Genomic DNA, 21,642 nt, shown 5'->3' with positions numbered 1-21,642 from the left:
ACAGCTGTCATGGTTCAATTCACGTACAAGGACATGAAAAATATCAAACAAAATAAAAAAAAACAACTTTTTTTGTGCATTTTCCCGTACTTGTAAAAAAAATGAAAAATGTTAAAAAAATTTCAAATATTTGGTATCATCGTATTTGTAACGAGTCACGACCTGTACAATAAATTGAACTGCACAAAAAAACTGTGATAAAAACCATAAAAAATATTGGCAAAATGTTTACTTTGTTCATTTTGCCTCCCAAAAAAACACAAAAAACATCGAAAAAGCCAACTCGCCATGAGTTGTACCAAAATGGTATAAATAAAAACAAAAGCCCATCATTCAAAAAACAAGCCCTCAAAGAGCTTTGTCCATTGAAAAGTAAAAAAGTTATGGGACCTTGAATGCAATGATATAGAAAAATTAATAATTTTCAAAAAATGTTTTTTATTATTGTGTAGAAAAACCTAAAAAACCTTTCTCTCCCTGCTTTCTAAAAAATAAATACAATTTTTGCACCCAAAACGGTACCAACGAAAACTACAGTTCACCACTCAAAAAACAAGCGCACATACGGCCATGTTGACGGAAAAATTAGAAAGCTATGGCTTTTGAAAAGTGGAGATGAAAATACCAGAAAATCGCTGTCGTCCTTTGGGTCAAAATAGGCCCTGTCCTCAAGGGGTTAAGCAGAACGCTACCATCTTACACTATTATATTGGTACTGGAACTGCGCTGCCCACTTAGCCACGTAATCTATATTTTGGCTCTTATGTAATAAACAATGGGACTTCTGAGGAATTGTTCTTCATTTAAAAAAAATATAAAAAATATTAAAGGGAATCTGTCGGCACCTTTTAGCCCCGTAAACTAATCTTATGGCCTCACAGTAGTTCCCCTCTGAGTCCAGGAATGTAAGTTTTATGCTCACTTTCTCCGCCGTTCGCCAGTGCATTGAGTAGTAACATTAGATTGGGAGGACTACTTAGTGAGGTGCTCAATGTACTGCAGCGGCTTGTCTGAGCGCTGACACCGAGGGAACAACAGGGAAGTATAAGGCTAATTTCACACAAACGTATTTGCGGAGGCTTTTCCGCATGTGAACAATTCGCCAGTATAACGCGACCAAGCAATGCCTTTGCTTTCAATGGCGTCATTCAGACTTACCTTTTCTTCCAAGGAAAATATTTGTGCGAGCAAAGATAGGACCTGCTCTATCTTTGTAGGATGCATCTTTTATACGGGCCGTGAAAAGGTACGTCTTGCCCTGTCTTTGTCCGGGTTATGCAGAAAGCTGCTATAGACCTCTATGGCAGCTGAAAAAAAGGGAGGGGGAGGAATTTAACATGCGTACAACATAGGAAAAATAAGACAACTCCCCATGATTAGGCATTTAATTTCCATTCCAAGCCTTTCTTTCCGGTCGTTGCTTGCGATGGTTCAGCGTGTTTTTTTACATATGCGCTGCAGCGCACGGTTTGAGTGGCTTTAAATACGCCAATTAAGATCAAGAGATGAGCTTTGTAATTCATTCATGTGTTAATACATTCCGTACGAGCGAACGTATTTATGCATATGTTCGTGTGAATAAGCCCTAAGGCTGGCTTCACAGGGGCCTATTTGCGCGCACAATATGCAGAGAATAGAACCTATTGATTTCAATTGCATCATTCATATTTCTGTATTTTGCGCTTACATTTTGGTTGCTCAAAAAAACATGGGGTGTCTGCAAATGCGTGCGCAATACACAAGGAGATGCATGAAACACTGCGTAATTCCACTGGGGAAAAAACGTACAGATAGTCTTCTACTTGCGAACGTTCGAGTTACGAACTTTGCAAGATAAGAACTATCTGTCCTGCACAGCATAATGTAATGCTATGGCATTACATCATACTGTGCAGACACCGGACAGGCTTCTATTAGAGATGAGCGAAGACACTCATCCGAGCTTGATACTCATTAGAGTATTAGGGTACTCGAGATGCTCGTTACTCAAGACGAACACCACGGGGTATTCAAGTCAATTTCATCTCCCTTCCCCGCATGTTTAGTGCCATTTTCTAGCCAATAAACATGCGGGGACGGCATTACCACTTCCTGCTGTGATGTACCAGCCCTCTGCCCGCCAACAGCAATGAGTGGCTGGCGGGATCAGGTGACCGCTAAGTACTTAAACTGGTCCCGCCCGCAGCTCGCCTCAGACGCATGCTGGCAGAGGTTAGGGAAAGAGCTGATGCTAATATAGGGAAAGTGTTAGAGTAGGATCCTCTCTTCAAGAACCCCAATGGTGCTTCTTAGGGCTACTCCTCATTGTGTGCATTACTGTTGGGGCTGGCTGGGAGCAGTAGCGCACCGATTTTTTTTTTAAGCATCTAGGCCATTACAGCTATACTGTAGTGTGTGTGCTGTTCATTAGGCAGAGGTCTCATCGCTAAATAGTACGCAAACATTTCCTGGACCACTGCAGATCATTTCAGCTATACCGTTCCATGTGTGCAGTGCCTTAGGCAGAGGTCTCACTCTCATCGCTAAATAGTAAGCAAATATTTCCTGTGCCACTGCAGAACAGCATTTCACAGATACTATTCTCTGTGTTGGGTGAAGTAGCCACGGTTATTCACACTTTCCACTGGCTGTATAGCTTTCTGACCCTGTGCAGAGCGTGTCGCAATAACTTTTTCTTGGGTGTGGTGAAGTAGCCCCAGTTAGCAGCACTATCCACTGGCTGTATAGCTTTCTGCCCCTGTGCAGAGCATCTCACAATAACCTTTCCTTGGGTGCGGTGAAGTAGCCGCAGTTATTCGCACTATCCACTGGCTTTAGAGTTTTCTGCCCCTGTGCAGAGCGTCTCGCAATATGTTTTTCTTGGATGCGGTGAAGTAGCAGCAGTTAGCAGCACTATCCACTGGCTGTATAGCTTTCTGCCCCTGTGAAGAGCATCTCAAAATACCCTTTCCTTGGGTGCGAGGAAGTAGCCGCAGTTAGCAGCACTATCCACTGGCTCTATAGCTTTCTGCCCCTGTGCAGAGCATCTCAAAATACCCTTTCCTTGGGTGTGGTGAAGTAGCCGCAGTTCGCAGTACTATCCACTGTCTGTAAAGCTTTCTGCCCCTGTGCAGAGCATCTCACAATACCCTTTCCTTGGGTGCGGGGAAGTAGCCGCAGTTATTCGCACTATCCACTGGCTTTAGAGTTTTCTGCCCCTGTACAGAGCGTCTCGCAATACGTTTTTCTTGGGTGCGGTGAAGTAGCCGCAGTTAGCAGCACTATCCACTGGCTCTATAGCTTTCTGCCCCTGTGCAGAGCATCTCAAAATACCCTTTCCTTGGGTGCGGGGAAGTAGCCGCAGTTAGCAGCACTATCCACTGGCTGTATAGCTTTCTGCCCCTGTGCAGAGCATCTCAAAATACCCTTTCTTTGGGTGCAGGGCAGTAGCCACAGTTAGCAGCACTATCCACTGGCTGTATAGCTTTCTGCCCCTGTGCAGAGCATCTCCCAATACCCTTTCCTTGGGTGTGGTGAAGTAGCCGCAGTTAGCAGCGCTATCCACTGGCTATATAGCTTTCTGCCCCTGTGCAGAGTGTCTCACAATACCCTTTTCTTGGGTGTGGTGAAGTAGCCGCAGTTATTCGCACTATCCACTGGCTTTCTAGTTTTCTCCCACTCCATAGAGCCTCTCTTCTCTACAAGTCTCTGTGAGTGGTCAATGATCCCTAGGTATCAGCGCAAGATAGCGGTCTAATTTTTCCCAGTCACAGCATAGAGCCTCCGGTATCTACAAGTCTCTGTGCGCGGTGAATTAGCCCCAGTTCTCAGCGCTGTACGGTGGGGTAATTTGTGCAGCAGCAGGACAGGTTGGAAGAGGCAGTGGGGTGGCCAGGGGGAGAGGCAGGCTCAGAGCCAAGAATCCGCCAACTGTTTCCCACAGCACCCTCTCGCGGCAAGCCTCCATGCAGACGGCTAGGTGTTCAAATGTGTGGATGTTTTTAAGTAAGAGCGCGGACGACTAACGAACAGTGGTGTGCAACCTGTTCCGTACCAAAATCAGCCGGGGAGCCACCACTACCAGCCTGACCACCACCAGCATGCGCAGGCATATGATGGCCAAAAATCCCACAAGGTGGGACGAAGGCCATTCACCGCCTCTGGGTCACACCACTGCCTCTTCCCCTATGCCACAACCTGCCACACTGATCCAATTCACCTCCCAGGATGCAGGCACGAGCGCTTCCTGGCCTGCACCTACACCCTCACCTCCACAGTCCTTCACTCCATTCAGCAATGTCTCTCAGTGCAGAGTTCAGCTGTCGCTAACACAAGCGTTGGAGTGAAAGCGGAAATACGCCGCCACCCACCCGCATGCACAAGCTTTAAACGTGCAGATTTCCAAATTAATTAGCCTGGAGATGCTGCTGTGCAGGCTTGTGGAAACGGAGGCTTTCAAAAACATGATGGCGGCGGCAGTCCCGCGCTACTCGGTCCCCAGTCGCCACTATTTTTCCCCGCCCCACACCAGCACGTCTCCCGCAACATTAATCGTGCCCTCACCAACGCAGTTACTGGAAAGATCCACTTAACAATGGACACGTGGACAAGTACTGGCGGGCAGAGACACAATATCTCCCTGTCGGCACATTGGTTGAATTTGGTGTAGGCTGGGACCGAGTCAGAGCATGGGACCCCTCACGTGCTACTCACACCAAGAATAGCGGGTCCTACCTTGGTGCTGGTATCTTCGGCGTATTATCCCACCTCCTCCAAAACCCCCCCTCCTCCTCCTCCGCCACCTCTACCTCTCAATTAAGAAGTGTGAGCACGTTGCCAGCAGTCGGTAGCGCACGGCAGCACAGTGGTGGGTAAGCATCAGCAAGCCATGCTGAAACTAATCAGCTTAGGTGACAAGAGGCACACGGCCCCTAAGCTGTTACAGGGTCTGACAGAGCAGACCGATCTCTGGCTTTCGCTGCTGAGCCTCCCACCGGGCATGGTCGTGCATGACAATGGCTGTAACCTGGTGGCAGCTCTGCAGATTGGCAGCCTCACACGTGCCATGCCTGGGCCATGTCTTTAATCTGGTCGTTCAGCGGTTTCTGAAAAGCTACCCCCACTTGTCTGACCTGCTCGGCAAGGTGCGCCGCGTCTGCGCACATTTCCGCAAGTCCACCACGGATGCTGCCACCCAGAGCACCGACTGCTGTGCGACGTGCCAACGTGCTGGAATTCTATGCTGCCCATGTTGGCCAGGCTGTATGAGCAGCGTAGCGCAATTGTGGAATACCAGCTGCAACATGGGCAGCAGACTGGTAGTCAGCCTCCGCAGTTCTTTACAGAGGAGTGGGCATGGATGGCAGACATCTGCCAGGTCCTCAGAAACTTTGAGGAGTCTACCTAAATGGTGAGCTGCGATGCGGCCATCATTAGCATTACCATTCCGCTGCTTTGCCAGCTGAGAAGTTCTCTGCAAAGCATAAAGGCCGATGCTTTGCGGTTAGAACAGGAGACAGGGGATGACAGTATGACCCTTGATAGCCAGACCACCCTCATGTCTATATCTCAGCACATTTTGGAGGAGGGGGAGGGAGAGGAGGAGGAGGAGGAGGAGGAGGAGGAGGAGGAGGAAGAGACAGTTGGCCACACTGCAGAGGGTACCCATGCTGCTTGCCTCTCATCTGTTCAGTGTGTATGGGCTGAAGAGGAGGAGGATCCTGAAAGTCATCCCCCTAGTGAGGACAGCGATGTGTTGCATACTGGGACCCTGGCACACTTGGCTGACTTTATGTTAGGCTGCCTTTCCCGTGACCCTCGCCTTAGACGCATTCTGGCCAACATGGATTACTGGGTGTACACCCTTCTAGACCCACGGTATAAGGAGAACCTTTCCACTCTCATTCCCGAAGAGGAAAGGGGTATGAGAGTGATGCAATACCACAGGACCCTGGTGGAAAAAGTGATGCTAAAGTTCCCATCTGACAGCGCTAGCGGCAGAAGACACAGTTCAGAAGGCCAACTAGCAGGGGAGGCGTGGGGATCAGGCAGCATGTCCAGCACAGGGAGAGGAACACTCTCCAAGACCTTTGCCAGTTTTATGGCTCACCAGCAAGACTGTGTCACCACTCCCCAGTCTAGGCTGAATCAGAGTGAGCACTGTAAAAAGATGGTGAGGGAGTACATAGCCGGTTGTACCACCGTCCTCCGTGATCCCTCTGCTCCATACAACTATTGGGTGTCAAAGCTGGACACGTGGCATGAACGTGCGCTGTACGCCCTGGGGGTGCCGGCCTGCCCTGACGCTAGCGTCTTGTCAGAGAGGGTGTTTAGTACAGCTGGGGGGATCATCACGGATAAACGTACCCACCTGTCAACTGCCAGCGCAGACATGCTAACACTCATAAAGATGAACAAAGGCTGGATTTCCCCAGACTTCTCTTCTTCACCAATGGAAAGCAGCGAATCCTAAAGATTCTTTTAGCTGCAACAGGAGAAATATGCATCCTCTATCATCCCAAAAAAGGGGAGAAGTAGCTTGGTCTATCCCTCTCGGATATTACTCCTCCTCCTCCTCAAACAGCATGTCATCATGCTGAACCGCCAATTTTTCTGCAGGCCAAAAGGCTCTGTTAAAACCAATATTTTCGGAGGGCTGCCTCCAGGCACTGTTACAGATTAAGCAAAAGCGAGCTGTTTTGGGGTTTCACCTGCCCTTGTGGTTAGGCAATTTTTAAGGGGTACACTTGTAGTCTTGGTACACCAATTTTTCAGGCCTTCGCCTATACTCTTGGCAAACTAATTTTTTCAGATGTTCGCCTATACTGTTGGTACACCAATTTTTCAGGCTTTCGCCTGTACTCTTAGTCAACAAAGTTTTCCTGCCATCGCATATACTCTTGGCAAACCAATGTTTGTGGAGTTCGCCAATACTCTTGCAACAGAAATGTTTGAGGGCTTCGCATATACTCAAGCTACAGAAATGTTTCCGGTGTCTGCCCATACTCTTGCTACTAAAAGGTTTGAGGGGTACGCCTGTACTCTTGCTACTGAAATGTTTCCGGGGTCCGCCCATACTCTTGCTACTGAAAATTTTGAGGGGTTCGCCTATACTCTTGCAACAGAAAAGTTTCAGGGATTCGCCTATACTCTTGCTACAGAAATGTTTCAGGGGTCCGCCTATACACTTGCTACTAAATGGTTCAGGGGTTCACCTATACTCTTGCTACAGAAATGTTTCCGGGGTCTGCCCATACTCTTGCTACCGAAAGGATTAAGGGGTTCACCTACACTCTTGCAACAGAAAAGTTTCAGGGATTCGCCTATAGTCTTGCAACAGAAATATTTCAGGGGTCCGTCTATACACTTGCTACTGAAAGGTTTGAGGGGTTCGCCTATACACTTGCTACTGAAAGGTTTGAGGGGTCCGCCTATTCTCTTGCAACAGAAATGTTTCAGGGGTTCACCTATACTCTTGCTACAGAAATGTTCCCAGGGTCCGCCCATATTCTTACTACTAAAATGTTTGAGGGGTTCGCCTATACTCTTGCTATAGAAATGTTTCCGGGGTCCGCCCATACTCTTGCTACTGAAAGGTTTGAGGGGTGCGCCTATACTCTTACAGTAGAAAAGTTTTAGGGGTTTGCCTATACTCTTGCTACAGAAATGTTTCAGGGGTCCGCCACTTGCTACTGAAAGGTTTGAGATGCTCGCCTATACACTTGCTACTGAGAGGTATGAGGGGTTCGCCTATACTCTTGCTAAAGAAATGTTTTTTAGGGGTTCGTCTAGACAGGGGGCATCAACCTGACTGATGCTCCCTTAACTAATAACAAAAACTTACCCGGAGACTTCTTGTGTGTAAATGTGGGGTAGGCCACAGCTTTTATTAAATATTTAACCTCTACTATTTTAATTTAACTATTTTAACTCCATAACCCTTCCCATGCTACAACCAGCTTAATTTAAACTGATTTTAGCTTTAACTATTCCACAGGACGTTTGTAAGCCCGCTTTCCTTGGGCTTGTAAACTCTCCTCTTCTCCAGCATGGAAAGTTCAGGCCAACCACAGCTGTGACAACTTCCGAACGCATAAAGTCCTATAAAGTCTTTCCTCACCCATCTCACGGGCGGGTGGGTGGGCGTCTTGCTCAGCTCCGTCCTCTTTCCTCCACGCTTCTTCTCTTTCTGTTCTTCTTCCTATCTTCACCTTCCTCTTCCTTACTTAGCTCCTCCCCCCATCTAGCTCGCTGATCCCTTAAGCCCCCGCCCCCAGTCCCATGCAGCATCGTTATTCACTGTGCTGCATAAGAGACTGGGGGCATCAACCTGACTGATGCTCCCTTAACTAATAACAAAAACTTACCCGAAGACTTCTTGTGTGTAAATGTGGGGTAGGCCACAGCTTTTATTAAATATTTAACCTCTACTATTTTAATTTAACTATTTTAACTCCATAACCCTTCCCATGCTACAACCCGCTTAATTTAAACTGATTTTAGCTTTAACTATTCCACAGGACGTTTGTAAGCCCGCTTTCCTTGGGCTTGTAAACCCTCCTCTTCTCCAGCATGGAAAGTTCAGGCCACACGGCATGCGCCGTATCCCTACGGCGCATTCCGCCCCACCCCACGGACCCGAGCTAAAGCAGCTTCCATGCCATCCTGCAGTCCTGACAGGAATGTGTCCAATCCCACGTCATTTAGGTGTATTCCATCATCTCGCAGCGCACCTCTCTCTCTGTCCTCCAACTCCCAATGGCGTACAGCAATCCCTCACAAGGATTGCACGAATTTCGAAATCCTCTGGTTGATCACTTTCCTTACGTTTTCGATAGCCTCGGGGTTCTTTGCCCCCCTCCAACATCTCCTGGCGATAATATCCGACCACACGAGCACGGATTCTTGGAAGCACTCCCGAAAACGGAGCAAGTCCTGTTTTATTAGAACGAGTAAATCGCCAAGTTTTACTTTTCCTAGGTCGTTCCCCCCGGCGTGCACGACCAGGATGATTCGCCGGGGGGTCCACCTGCTAATCTCCGTCACGATCTGCAGCAACCTTGGCCATTGTAGTCCTCGAATCCCATACCAATTTACCACAGTGTCCGGCATTCCTAAACTCCTTCCTAATGGCCGAGTTGCTGCTCTCCTTTCGGCCCAGTACACGAATGAATGCCCGATGATCCAGACTCTCCACGACTCTGCGGCTGCAACACATAAAAACAAAAAAAACCAAAACCCGTACCAAGCAACCGAAGAAACGCCTTTTTCCAGGCCAAAATCATACCACTTCGCGTTCTTATAATATTAAGTCCGGTCTAATGTATGATTTATATGCCTGCGACTTCCATCTACCTAGCCGTTTTAGATCCTCTTCCCGCATACCATGTGCTTCTGCCATGGTTGCCGCACCTATCCTAAACGAATGCGTACCAAACTCCGACACATCCAAACCTGCTGTGCGTAATGCTGAACGGAAAACCGCCGTAAACTGAAAACGGGTGAGGGGATCGCCTGCCGCGGGCATGAAAAATTGGTCGCAAATATTACGCGGGCTCATGTAATCTCTGACCGTGCTCACTGGGCACCACTTGGATCCAAGGCTATTAATTGCTATCCACTCGCCTCTTCCATAAATATCCGTCTTGGACTTTCTGATACATATACGTAGTGATGCACCCGAGCAAATAACATCATTATGCCGCAAGCCACCAGGCTTATTTTTACTCGCCGGGACCAGCTCTCCGATTCGTAACGCCGCAAAAACGCCACCGAAAAGGCCGCTCTAAATAGCAACGCTCCCGAACTATTAACGCACACGCTTTCCAACAATTCTAATAGCTTAATCAACATGGAAAACGTAATGGGCCGTCGTCTATCAACATGCGTCTTATCTTTTTTCCAACCGCGAATTATCTGGCGAAAAATAAACTCTTTAGTAACATCCGCCTTACCATTTAGTTTAAGCAGAAAGGCTACTCCCGCTAGATATTTTTTAGCTGCTCCGACCGAGCGATGTTTGTTCCGTAAATCTAACAACATATCTAGCGTGGCCGCCCGCGCCCTTTCACCGTCGACCACACAACCGCCTGCCAATGAAAACCATTCCAACCATAGAGAATTGTAACTCTTCCACGTCGCGCCCGTGACCGATGCCTCCACCAGCTTCAACAACTCTGCTCGACCAGATCCCATAAGTGAGGAGGGCATCGGACCCCCTCGGCCTCCGCCTGTGGGTGCGGTTCCCTGAACGCCTCCATCTGTGAACGAGAGATTGCGTCAGCCGCTCCATTGTCATGACCCTGAACATGCCTGGCTCGCAAATAAATATTGTTCTGCAGGCATCTCAAAACCACATGTCTCAACAATGCCAACACAGGCGGAGACCCTGAGGTCTGCCTATTGATCACCTGCACCACCGCCGCATTATCAGACCAAAAACAGACCTTGCGGTCCTGGAGCTCTGAATACCACAGTTCCAACGCTACCACCAGTGGAAAAAACTCCAATAGTGTCACATTCTTGGTCCATTTTCTATTCACCCAACTCACCGGCCAGGGTTCCCTGCACCAATGGTTATTAAGAATTACACCAAAACCTCCCGACCCGGCCGCGTCCGCAAATAGGCATATGTCGCTACCCGTAACCTCCTCCTTTGGGCACATCACTTGCCCATTGAAGGATTGCAAAAACACTTTCCATATATGTAGGTCCGCTCTCATCCCCCGTGTAATCCTCACGAAATGATGGGGTTCCCGTACCCCTGCCATAGCTAACGTCAGTCTTCTTGAGAAGACCCGTCCCATAGGGATGACTTTACACGCGAAATTAAGCAAACCTGCCAGCCTCTGAATCTGCCTCAGCGTGACTTTTTGCAGCTGGCAACTTCATTGACTGTCTGGTGTAACCTGGCTACTTTTTCCACTGGTAACCTGAACACCATATCCTCAGAGTCGATCTCGATTCCTAAGAATGTGATTCGAGTCACGGGGCCCACCGTTTTCTCTTCTGATAACGGAATCCCTACCCTCAGCATGAGGGCCTGGAAGGTTTTAAGCAAGAATACGCAATTGCCCGAGTTCTCGGCCCCGAAAAACAAAAAATCATCTAAGTAATGTATCACCGATGAGATGCCCGTCTCATACTTGAGTAACCACTCTAAAAAGGAACTAAACAATTCAAAATAATAGCATGAAATGGAGCATCCCATCGGCAAACACATATCAATAAAAAATTGACTGTCCACCCGGCATCCCAAAAGGTGGAAACAATCGGGGTGGACTGGTAACAATCGGAAGGCGGACTCAATGTCCGTCTTTGCTAACTGGGCTCTTTTACCCGCCGCTCTTACCAAGCGAACCGCGGAATCAAACGACGTATATGAAACAGTTGCCTGTTCCTTTGATATTCCGTCGTTAACGGAATCTCCCGCTGGGAAGGATAGGTGATGTATTAAGCGGAATTTCCCGGTTTCCTTCTTGGGTACCAAACCCAAGGGGGACACCCGCAAATTCGTAAACGGCGGCGCTTCGAAAGGGCCGGCCATGCGGCCCAGCTCCACTTCTTTAATCAATTTTTCTTTGACTAAATGGATATTGTCCAATGCCGATTTTACGTTAGGGGCGAACGTCGACGCGGGTGAAAACGCAAACGGAATCACGAAACCAACTGAAAAACCGCCCTTAAGAATTCTTGCCGCCTGCTTCATGTGGTATCTGTCTAACCACAGATCCAGGACCCGGCTTTTCACCGGTGTTCGGTACTCCACCGGCACCACCCACTGCGGCAGTCGTTCTCTGTTTTTTGAAGCAGCGAACTGCTGCGTGCTGCCCCCCGCAAACCGAGCACTCGTGTCGGAATTTGCAGGTGGCATAAAACCTGCAATGGCCCTCGTTGTAGAGCCAACATGAGCCATTGGGTCTCTGAGCAGCCGCGGAGGGCTGTTGCCCGCCTCCCGCGGCTCCCGTAGGAAAAGACGCTCGAGCGGGCCTTTGCGCCAGAATAAGCTGTATCCACACATCAGTTGCTTTTGTGGCCCAGCTTATGTGGCTCATACCCGATACCCGTCGCCTGTAGTCCTCATCATAACGCCACCAAGCTGACCCACCGTGCAGCTTGTAGGCGCTGTAAATGGTATTCAGATAGACCATCAACTGCGGTCCTTTTTCAGGCTGATGTTGACACGCTACATGAGCCAACACCAAATAAGCTTGAAGCCAATTCCCAAACGTCTTCGCGATTTTTGGCTTTTTCTCACCACGTTCTGACAACCGTTCCTTGTCTACCATCACATGGTCCGCTGATAATAAGGACCAAATATCCACATATAAACCTTTTTTAATCTTTTCAACCAAATCGTCAGCCAAACCTACCCCTAGCGGGGCAACACCACAAAACATTGAATCGTAATATCTTAAACCTTCCGTTGGGTCACCCTCCATAAACCGGGTTGAGCTTCCAGAAACATTACTCACAGGCGGGCCTCTGCCCCCTGGTGAACCACAGGACACTAAAAGCCCTTCTTGCGTATCAACCTTGCTCAACAAAGATTTTAACACCGTGACCAAATCCTGTTTATCCGCACCCTTTGCGGGATCCATCACATTACACCAAGCATTATGCAATGATAACTCACCAGCTCGACTGACCTCCGGCGATGCCAAGGGTGATGTCCTAGCTGTATCCCTCCTGCGAATCCTTTGATCGGGCGTGGGCTCCCGACTGACTGTGCGCGTAGCCTCCTGCGCCCTTTGCTGTGGCGCCACACCAGGCTGGTGTCTGCTTGACCGTCCTTGCGCGTGGCCTTGACTCCTGTAATTGCTGTGTTCTTTTCCATGTTGCCTCGACTGCGAGTGAAGCGTATGACGCTGGTCTTCTGAGCGCCGTGTCTCTTCTTCTAAACTGCCCCTCTCTATCCTGCTTACTCCTTGCGCCCTGCAGCTGCTGCTACTGGAAGCTCTACTTGCCTGCTCTAACTGCCTGGAACGCCTAGCCTCCTGTCTTAGCGCTCTGGTTCTATCTCTTTGCCTACGCCTGGCGCCCTGCCCTTGGCGGCTACTGCTAGCGCGGTTGTCGGACGTTTGTGAAGAGTAACCCAGCGTTTCTTGTAGCACTGGGTCTAAGTATCGGGGGTTAACGTAGCAACGGCGCTGTATGCCTGAAGCGGGCGGCGGAACTTGTGAAACGTGTCTGCTTTGCGTTTGGGTGGGGTATACCACCTCCTGCTGCCCCCAGTACAGGGCAGCCTCGGCTCTATTTCTATGATGGTAAGCGGCTCTGCTATGTCTATGGGTCGTGTGGCTAGATGCATGGGGCTCAGGGGTCAGGCTACGTGACCCCGAGGAAGAGCTACTCCTCCTTCATTGTCTCCTCCGCGGGGGTAACAATGCGGGGCCAGGGCTGCTCGCTGCGCTGCTGGTGGAGGTGCTAAATGGGGCCGCTGCCTGTAATCTATTCCCCCCTGTACTTGTACCCCCCCCCCTCTGTCTCCTCGCCTGTGTTGTGCTGCATCCTGCTTGTGGCGCTCTGCCATCTTGGTGGGGTACGTTCCCTCTCCGCGTGTCCCTTCCTTCTTCTGCCTCACTCCTTGGCTCACCTCTCTCTCTCTGCGCTGTCCTGCGCCCAGACGCGCGCTGTTCTTCTGCTGCAGGGATTGCTGTTGCTGCTGCTTCCTGGCGCGTGTCTCCTATTCTCCTCCCGCTCGCCGGCGGTGAGCGCTGCCTCGTGGCGGGCCGTTTGCCCGCCACTCGATTTGAATTAGGCGCCATCTTTTTTTCCGGCGCTCGTGGCTCCCGCCGCTCTCTCGTCTCCCCGGCTGCTTCTCTGACCGCGGCGTTTGTTCGCTGGGCTCGGGCTGAGCCTCGCTGGCGGCTGTTTCCTTCGTTTGCGGTCTTCCCCGCAACTGCTCTTCTGCCTCCGGCGGTGCTTCGCTGGCTCCGCTCTGCTGCGTCCCGGCTCCCTCCGGCTCCGCCGCACCCGCGGCCGTCCTGCAGCTCGACAGTATCTCCTCCAGCCAGCCGGTGCCATCCTGTACGACCGCCGCTTGGATTAGTGCCCTCAGGTTCTCCATCTTTCTCTTCTTTTCGCTCTCCAGCCGACTCTCCTCTTCTTATCTTCTCCCAATGACTCCCGACCTCCGCTATTCAGTCAGCCGCTTCTGTCTTCTCCTCTTCTTCAGCTTTCTCTGCCTTCAGTCTTTGCCTTTATAACTCTTCTTGCGTCTTGCTCGGCTCCGTCCTCTTTCCTCCACGCTTCTTCTCTTTCTGTTCTTCTTCCTATTTTCACCTTCCTCTTCCTTACTTAGCTCCTCCCCCCATCTAGCTCGCTGATCCCTTAAGCCCCCGCCCCCAGACCCATGCAGCATCGTTATTCACTGTGCTGCATAAGATACTCTTGCTAAAGAAATGTTTCAGGGGTCCTCCTATACTCTTGCTAATAAAAGGTTTCAGGGGTTCGCCTATACACTTTCTACTGAAAGGTTTGAGGGGTACGCCTATACTCTTGCAACAGAAATGTTTCAGGGGTCCGCCTATACACTTGCTACTGAAAGGTTTGAGGGGTTCGCCTATACACTTGCTACTGAAAGGTTTGAGGGGTCCACCTATTCTCTTGCAACAGAAAAGTTTCAGGGGTTCACCTATAATCTTGCTACAGAAATGTTTCCGGGGTCCGCCCATATTCTTACTACTGAAATGTTTGAGGGGTTCGCCTATACCACAGGTGTCAAACACAAGGCCCGCGGGCCGAATTCGGCCCGCTGCCTCATTTTCTGTGGCCCGCCAGCTGTGCAGTAAGTTCCCTTACTTCCATGCTGATGTCAGTATGCAATCTGCTCTCGGCCTGTTCTGTCTAGTGCAGACAGTAATAGAGGAGTGCCGATAGCAGACTGACAACGGCCGCGGAGGAGGGAAGATGACTGCTGAGGAGGAGCAGCTGCAGAGTGAGAGCTTGGTGAGCGCTGACCTCCCCTCACCGGCCGTTCCTCTGTTCATGACTGCAGGCCTGGGAGACATCAGGGGCCCAAGAAGGACTGAGAGCAGCCAGTACAGCTCCCAGAGGGGACACATTGCATGCAGGTAAGTATAAAAATGCAGAAGTGTCCATGTATGTATATATATATAAAATGTGTTCGTGTGCGTGATAGCGTGCGTCTGGGTTATGTGTGTGCCTGATAGCGTGCGTCTGGGTTATGTGTGTGCGTGATAGCGTGCGGCTGGGTTATGTGTGTGCCTGATAGCGTGCGTCTGGGTTATGTGTGTGCCTGATAGCGTGCGTCTGGGTTATGTGTGTGCGTGATAGCGTGCGTCTGGGTTATGTGTGTGCGTGATAGCGTGCGTCTGGGTTATGTGTGTGCGTCATAGCGTGCGTCTGGGTTATGTGTGTGCGTCATAGCGTGCGTCTGGGTTATGTGTGTGCGTGATAGCGTGCGTCTGGGTTATGTGTGTGCCTGATAGCGTGCGTCTGGGTTATGTGTGTGCGTGATAGCGTGCGTCTGGGTTATGTGTGTGCGTCATAGCGTGCGTCTGGGTTATGTGTGTGCGTGATAGCGTGCGGCTGGGTTATGTGTGTGCGTGATAGCGTGCGGCTGGGTTATGTGTGTGCGTGATAGCGTGCGGCTGGGTTATGTGTGTGCGTGATAGCGTGCGTCTGGGTTATGTGTGTGCCTGATAGCGTGCGTCTGGGTTATGTGTGTGCGTGATAGCGTGCGTCTGGGTTATGTGTGTGCGTGATAGCGTGCGGCTGGGTTATGTGTGTGCGTGATAGCGTGCGGCTGGGTTATGTGTGTGCGTGATAGCGTGCGGCTGGGTTATGTGTGTGCCTGATAGCGTGCGTCTGGGTTATGTGTGTGCCTGATAGCGTGCGTCTGGGTTATGTGTGTGCCTGATAGCGTGCGTCTGGGTTATGTGTGTGCGTGATAGCGTGCGTCTGGGTTATGTGTGTGCGTCATAGCGTGCGTCTGGGTTATGTGTGTGCGTCATAGCGTGCGTCTGGGTTATGTGTGTGCGTGATAGCGTGCGTCTGGGTTATGTGTGTGCCTGATAGCGTGCGTCTGGGTTATGTGTGTGCGTGATAGCGTGCGTCTGGGTTATGTGTGTGCGTCATAGCGTGCGTCTGGGTTATGTGTGTGCGTGATAGCGTGCGTCTGGGTTATGTGTGTGCGTCATAGCGTGCGGCTGGGTTATGTGTGTGCGTGATAGCGTGCGTCTGGGTTATGTGTGTGCCTGATAGCGTGCGTCTGGGTTATGTGTGTGCGTGATAGCGTGCGTCTGGGTTATGTGTGTGCGTCATAGCGTGCGTCTGGGTTATGTGTGTGCGTCATAGCGTGCGGCTGGGTTATGTGTGTGCGTGATAGCGTGCGGCTGGGTTATGTGTGTGCGTGATAGCGTGCGTCTGGGTTATGTGTGTGCGTGATAGCGTGCGTCTGGGTTATGTGTGTGCCTGATAGCGTGCGTCTGGGTTATGTGTGTGCGTGATAGCGTGCGGCTGGGTTATGTGTGTGCGTGATAGCGTGCGGCTGGGTTATGTGTGTGCGTGATAGCGTGCGGCTGGGTTATGTGTGTGCGTGATAGCGTGCGGCTGGGTTATGTGTGTGCCTGATAGCGTGCGTCTGGGTTATGTGTGTGCCTGATAGCGTGCGTCTGGGTTATGTGTGTGCCTGATAGCGTGCGTCTGGGTTATGTGTGTGCCTGATAGCGTGCGTCTGGGTTATGTGTGTGCCTGATAGCGTGCGTCTGGGTTATGTGTGTGCCTGATAGCGTGCGTCTGGGTTATGTGTGTGCGTGATAGCGTGCGTCTGGGATATGTGTGTGCGTGATAGCGTGCGTCTGGGTTATGTGTGTGCCTGATAGCGTGCGTCTGGGTTATGTGTGTGCCTGATAGCGTGCGTCTGGGTTATGTGTGTGCGTGATAGCGTGCGTCTGGGTTAATGTGTGTGCGTGATAGCGTGCGTCTGGGTTAATGTGTGTGCGTGATAGCGTGCGTCTGGGTTAATGTGTGTGCGTGATAGCGTGCGTCTGGGTTAATGTGTGTGCGTGATAGCGTGCGTCTGGGTTATGTGTGTGCGTGATAGCGTGCGTCTGGGTTATGTGTGTGCGTGATAGCGTGCGTCTGGGTTATGTGTGTGCGTGATAGCGTGCGTCTGGGTTATGTGTGTGCGTGATAGCGTGCGTCTGGGTTATGTGTGTGCGTGATAGCGTGCGTCTGGGTTATGTGTGTGCGTGATAGCGTGCGTCTGGGTTATGTGTGTGCGTGATAGCGTGCGTCTGGGTTATGTGTGTGCGTGATAGCGTGCGTCTGGGTTATGTGTGTGCGTGATAGCGTGCGTCTGGGTTATGTGTGTGCGTGATAGCGTGCGTCTGGGTTATGTGTGTGCGTGATAGCGTGCGTCTGGGTTATGTGTGTGCGTGATAGCGTGCGTCTGGGTTATGTGTGTGCGTGATAGCGTGCGTCTGGGTTATGTGTGTGCGTGATAGCGTGCGTCTGGGTTATGTGTGTGCGTGATAGCGTGCGTCTGGGTTATGTGTGTGCGTGATAGCGTGCGTCTGGGTTATGTATATAATTTATATATTAGTGTGCACCACTGGCCACTATGAGGGACCTTATTACCAATCAGGCCGCTGTGGCGTTCAGTTTTACTATACAATCTTACAATTAGAATCGGCCCTTTGAAGGCAGCCATAAGCCTGATGTGGCCCTCGGTGAAAATGAGTTTGACACCCCTGGCCTATACTCTTGCTAAAGAAATGTTTTTTAGGGGTTCATCTATACTCTTGCTAAAGAAATGTTTCAGGGGTCCTCCTATACTCTTGCTAATGAAAGGTTTCAGGGGTTCGCCTATACACTTCCTACTGAAAGGTTTGAGTGGTACGTCTATACTCTTGCAGCAGAAAAGTTTCAGGGGTTCACCTATACTCTTGCTACAGAAATGTTCCTGGGGTCCACCCATATTCTTGCTACTAAAATGTTTGAGGGGTTTACTTATATTCTTGCTATAGAAATGTTTCCGGGGTCCGCCCATACTCTTGCTACTGAAAGGTTTGAGGGGTTCGCCTATACACTCGTTACTGAAAGATTTGAGGGATTCGCCTATATACTTGCTACTGAAAGGTTTGAGGTGTCCGCCTATACTCTTGTAACAGAAAAGTTTCAGGCATTCGCCTATACTCTTGCTACAGAAATGTTTCAGGGGTCCGCCCATACTCTTGCTACTGAAAGGTTTGAGGGGTTCGCCTATACACTTCCTACTGAAAGGTTTGAGGGGTCCGCCTATGCTCTTGCAACAGAAAAGTTTCAGGGGTTCACCTATACTCTTGCTACAGAAATGTTTCCGGGGTCCGCCCATACTCTTGCTACTGAAATGTTTGAGGAGTTCACCTATACTCTTGCTATAGAAATGTTTCCGGGGTCCACCCATACTCTTGCTACTAAAAGGTTTGAGGGGTTCGCCTATACACTTGTTACTGAAAGATTTGAGGGGTTTGCCTATGCACTTGCTACTAAATGGTTTGAGGGGTCCGCCTATATGCTTGCAACAGAAAAGTTTCAGGGGGTTCGCCTATACTCTTGCAACAGAAATGTTTCAGGGGTCCGCCTATACACTTGCTACTGAAAGGTTTGAGGGGTCCACCTATACACTTGCTACTGAAAGGTTTGAGGGGTCCGCCTATACTCTTGCAACAGAAAAGTTTCAGGGGTTCACCTATACTCTAGTTACAAAAATGTATCCGGGGTCCGCCCATACTTTTGCTACTGAAAGGTTTGAGGGGTTCACCTATACTCTTGCAATAGAAAAGACTCGGGGATTCGCCTATACTCTTGCTACAGAAATGTTTCCGGGGTCCGCCTATACACTTGCTACTGAAAGGTTTGAGGGGTTCGCCTATACACTTGCAACAGAAAAGTTTTAGGGGTTCGCCTATACTCTTGCTACAGAAATGTTTCGGGTTCCGCCCATACTCTTGCTACTGAAAGGTTTGAGGGGTTCGCCTATACTCTTGCAACAGAAAAGTTTCACGGATTCGCCTATACTTTTGCTACTGAAATGTTTCAGGGGCCCGCCTATACACTTGCTACTGAAAGGTTTGAGGGAATCGCCTATAGACTTGCTACTGAAAGGTTTGAGGGGTCCGCCTATACTCTTGCAAGAGAAAAGTTTCAGGTGTTCGCCTATGCTGTGGGTGCACAAAGATTTCACATTTCGGTCTTTTAGCTATCTGGCACAAATACACTGAATGACTTGGGCAGAAGTGTGGGCCGAGGTCCTGGGTGGGGTGAAACTCTGCCATGTTTAAGCACTCTGATTTCTTCATGTGTAATACTGTCTTTGAGTTTCATGGGCTCGCCTATGCTGTGGGTGCACAAAGATTTCCCATTGCTGAGTTTTACCTATCTGGCACAAATATACTGACTGACTGGGTTGGGCGCAGAAGGCTTTCCCATTGCGGTGTTCAGCTATCTGACACCTACACAGAACGAAGTGTGTGGGGACACATGGAGTTCCCATTGCTATGTAACTCGCGGCACCTTGATTCACACAAGGTGGAGTCTGTGACCAAGCCTGACCCTGGTCTCGCTCACGTGCTTCTCACACAGAGCATTGCGGGTCCTACCTCGGTCATGGTTTCGCGGCCTTATTATGACACCTCCTCCTCCTGCTTGGGGCCTCTGGATCAGCGTTGCTCGGCATGTATTATCTGTCGTGCTACAAATTCCCAAAGTTATCCGAGATACTGGATTGGAGCATTCACAGGAAGCGTAACTGATTTCACAGGGTCACTGTATATGTGTGCTGGCTACTTTTGCGACACCTTCGGCTTCAAACCAATCTGTGGTGTTAGTATGCGCTGCTGCGTTGTGGAGATGTGTAGAAGTGCTGGCACCTGAATCTCCTTTATGCCCATGTTTGCGGCTCCTGACAATTTTGTGACGGAGGTGGCACGGGATTGGAATGATGATTGTACGTCAATTTATCATCAATTGTCATCAGCATTGTGGGCTATCGCCCACACTTTCAAAGAGAGTCGCTACCTGGCCCTGCCAACCCTCTGCAGTTTGTGTATTAATAGACATGAGGGTGGGGGGGCTATGAGGAAAGCGTGTGGCATGAGGCCAGCTGAACACTGCGCAGGGAAACTTTTGTGTGCGTTGTGGATGCAGGCTTGTGCAGGGGGTTGGACAGCAATACCAGCATGTAACCCAGGAGAAGAGGCAGCGGTGTCACCCACAGGCGGTGATTGTCCTTGGTTGCAGCTAGTGTGGTGCCTAGCTAAGATGTGCCAGCGCGTGTGCCTTGCTAATGAGGGTCTGTCCCAAGTAAATAGTTAGGGGGGTGACCGCCAGGCTCTTACCCCATTTTGGCTTAATAGTGAGACCTGGGAGCCTCAGATGCAGCCATGCATGCTGCCCCTGCCGTTCCCTATCCATTTCTGTGGGGTTTCCATGACTTTCTGATGTTTTCAGGAGTTTCTCAAATCAACCCCTATGCAGAGCATCGGTCTCATACAAAATGCTCGAGTCGCCCATTGACTTCAATGGGGGTCATTACTCAAAACGAGCTCTTGAGCATTACGAAAAGTTCGACTCAAGTACCGAGCACCCGAGCATTTTGGTGCTCGCTCATCTCTAATCATAACCATATTATTTGTTATTTATATTTTTTAAAAATTCCAATCTTTCCAACAGTCATATACTCATTATCCTACTCGATTTACTCATATACTATTTAGGAGAAGGATAGTTAAAGTCTTTTTTTGTATCGAAAGATGGCAGTGATTTTTTCTGTTTTTTCCATTCATTTAGGGAGGTGTCCGGTTTTCTGAGAATTTTTTCGTCGTGATTTTTGAAATCAGCATACTCAATTACATAAAACCTGAAATGTGCCTTCAATTCAGACAAAAAGGTCTCCGACATTACAGGCTAATGCACGTGTATATTTAGGTGTGTACGTATTTGGATGTGTGAAGAAAATAAGGGTTGGGTGAGTGTCATTAGTATGGACAGAGCAAATAAATATATGTTATACTATGATAAAACCTTCATGAAACTCCTTAAAAGGCATCAATAGAAAAAAGTAATACAAAAATTATAGGTAGTAACAATGAGGGAAATAATCAGAGACCCCAATAACGCCTTTGTAGGGAGATACTGCTGAAGAGCCTCAGCTTTAGGCCTCTTTAACACGGGCAACAGCGATATCGCCGCAAGAAAATTGCTGTGATATCACATCTGTGTTCTGTGCGATATTGCTGCGATTTTGTAGTGCTACAAAGTCACGCATGGCACTACAAAGTCATGATGGCTGTGATTGGTTCATCGAGTGCTGACGTGATTGCCTGAGCCGTGGCGCTCTGGAACCAATCAGAGCCAGTACTTCCTGGAGGCGGGGTTTGAACCCCTGAAAAGGAAGCGCTGGGGAAAAACTACAAGCAAGTGTGCCAGGGGCCTGCAAGGAGACGTGCAGTGGAGCAGACAGCGCCTCTTAGGTAATGTATTGTGGTACACGGGGGGTGGGGTGCTCAGCAGACTTGCTCTACTAGCAGAGACGGAAGAGACATCTAATTCCCGCTATTAAACTCTTCACACGCCGCGGTCATGGCAAAATTAGCTAAACAAAAAATACATTTCTTTTAAAAAGTCTAAAAAAACTGTCGCCAAAACCCCCTCAAG

The sequence above is a fragment of the Eleutherodactylus coqui genome, chromosome 4 (genome assembly GCF_035609145.1).
Source record: "Eleutherodactylus coqui strain aEleCoq1 chromosome 4, aEleCoq1.hap1, whole genome shotgun sequence".
Classification (NCBI taxonomy): domain Eukaryota; kingdom Metazoa; phylum Chordata; class Amphibia; order Anura; family Eleutherodactylidae; genus Eleutherodactylus; species Eleutherodactylus coqui.
This window is presented reverse-complemented; position numbering follows the sequence as displayed.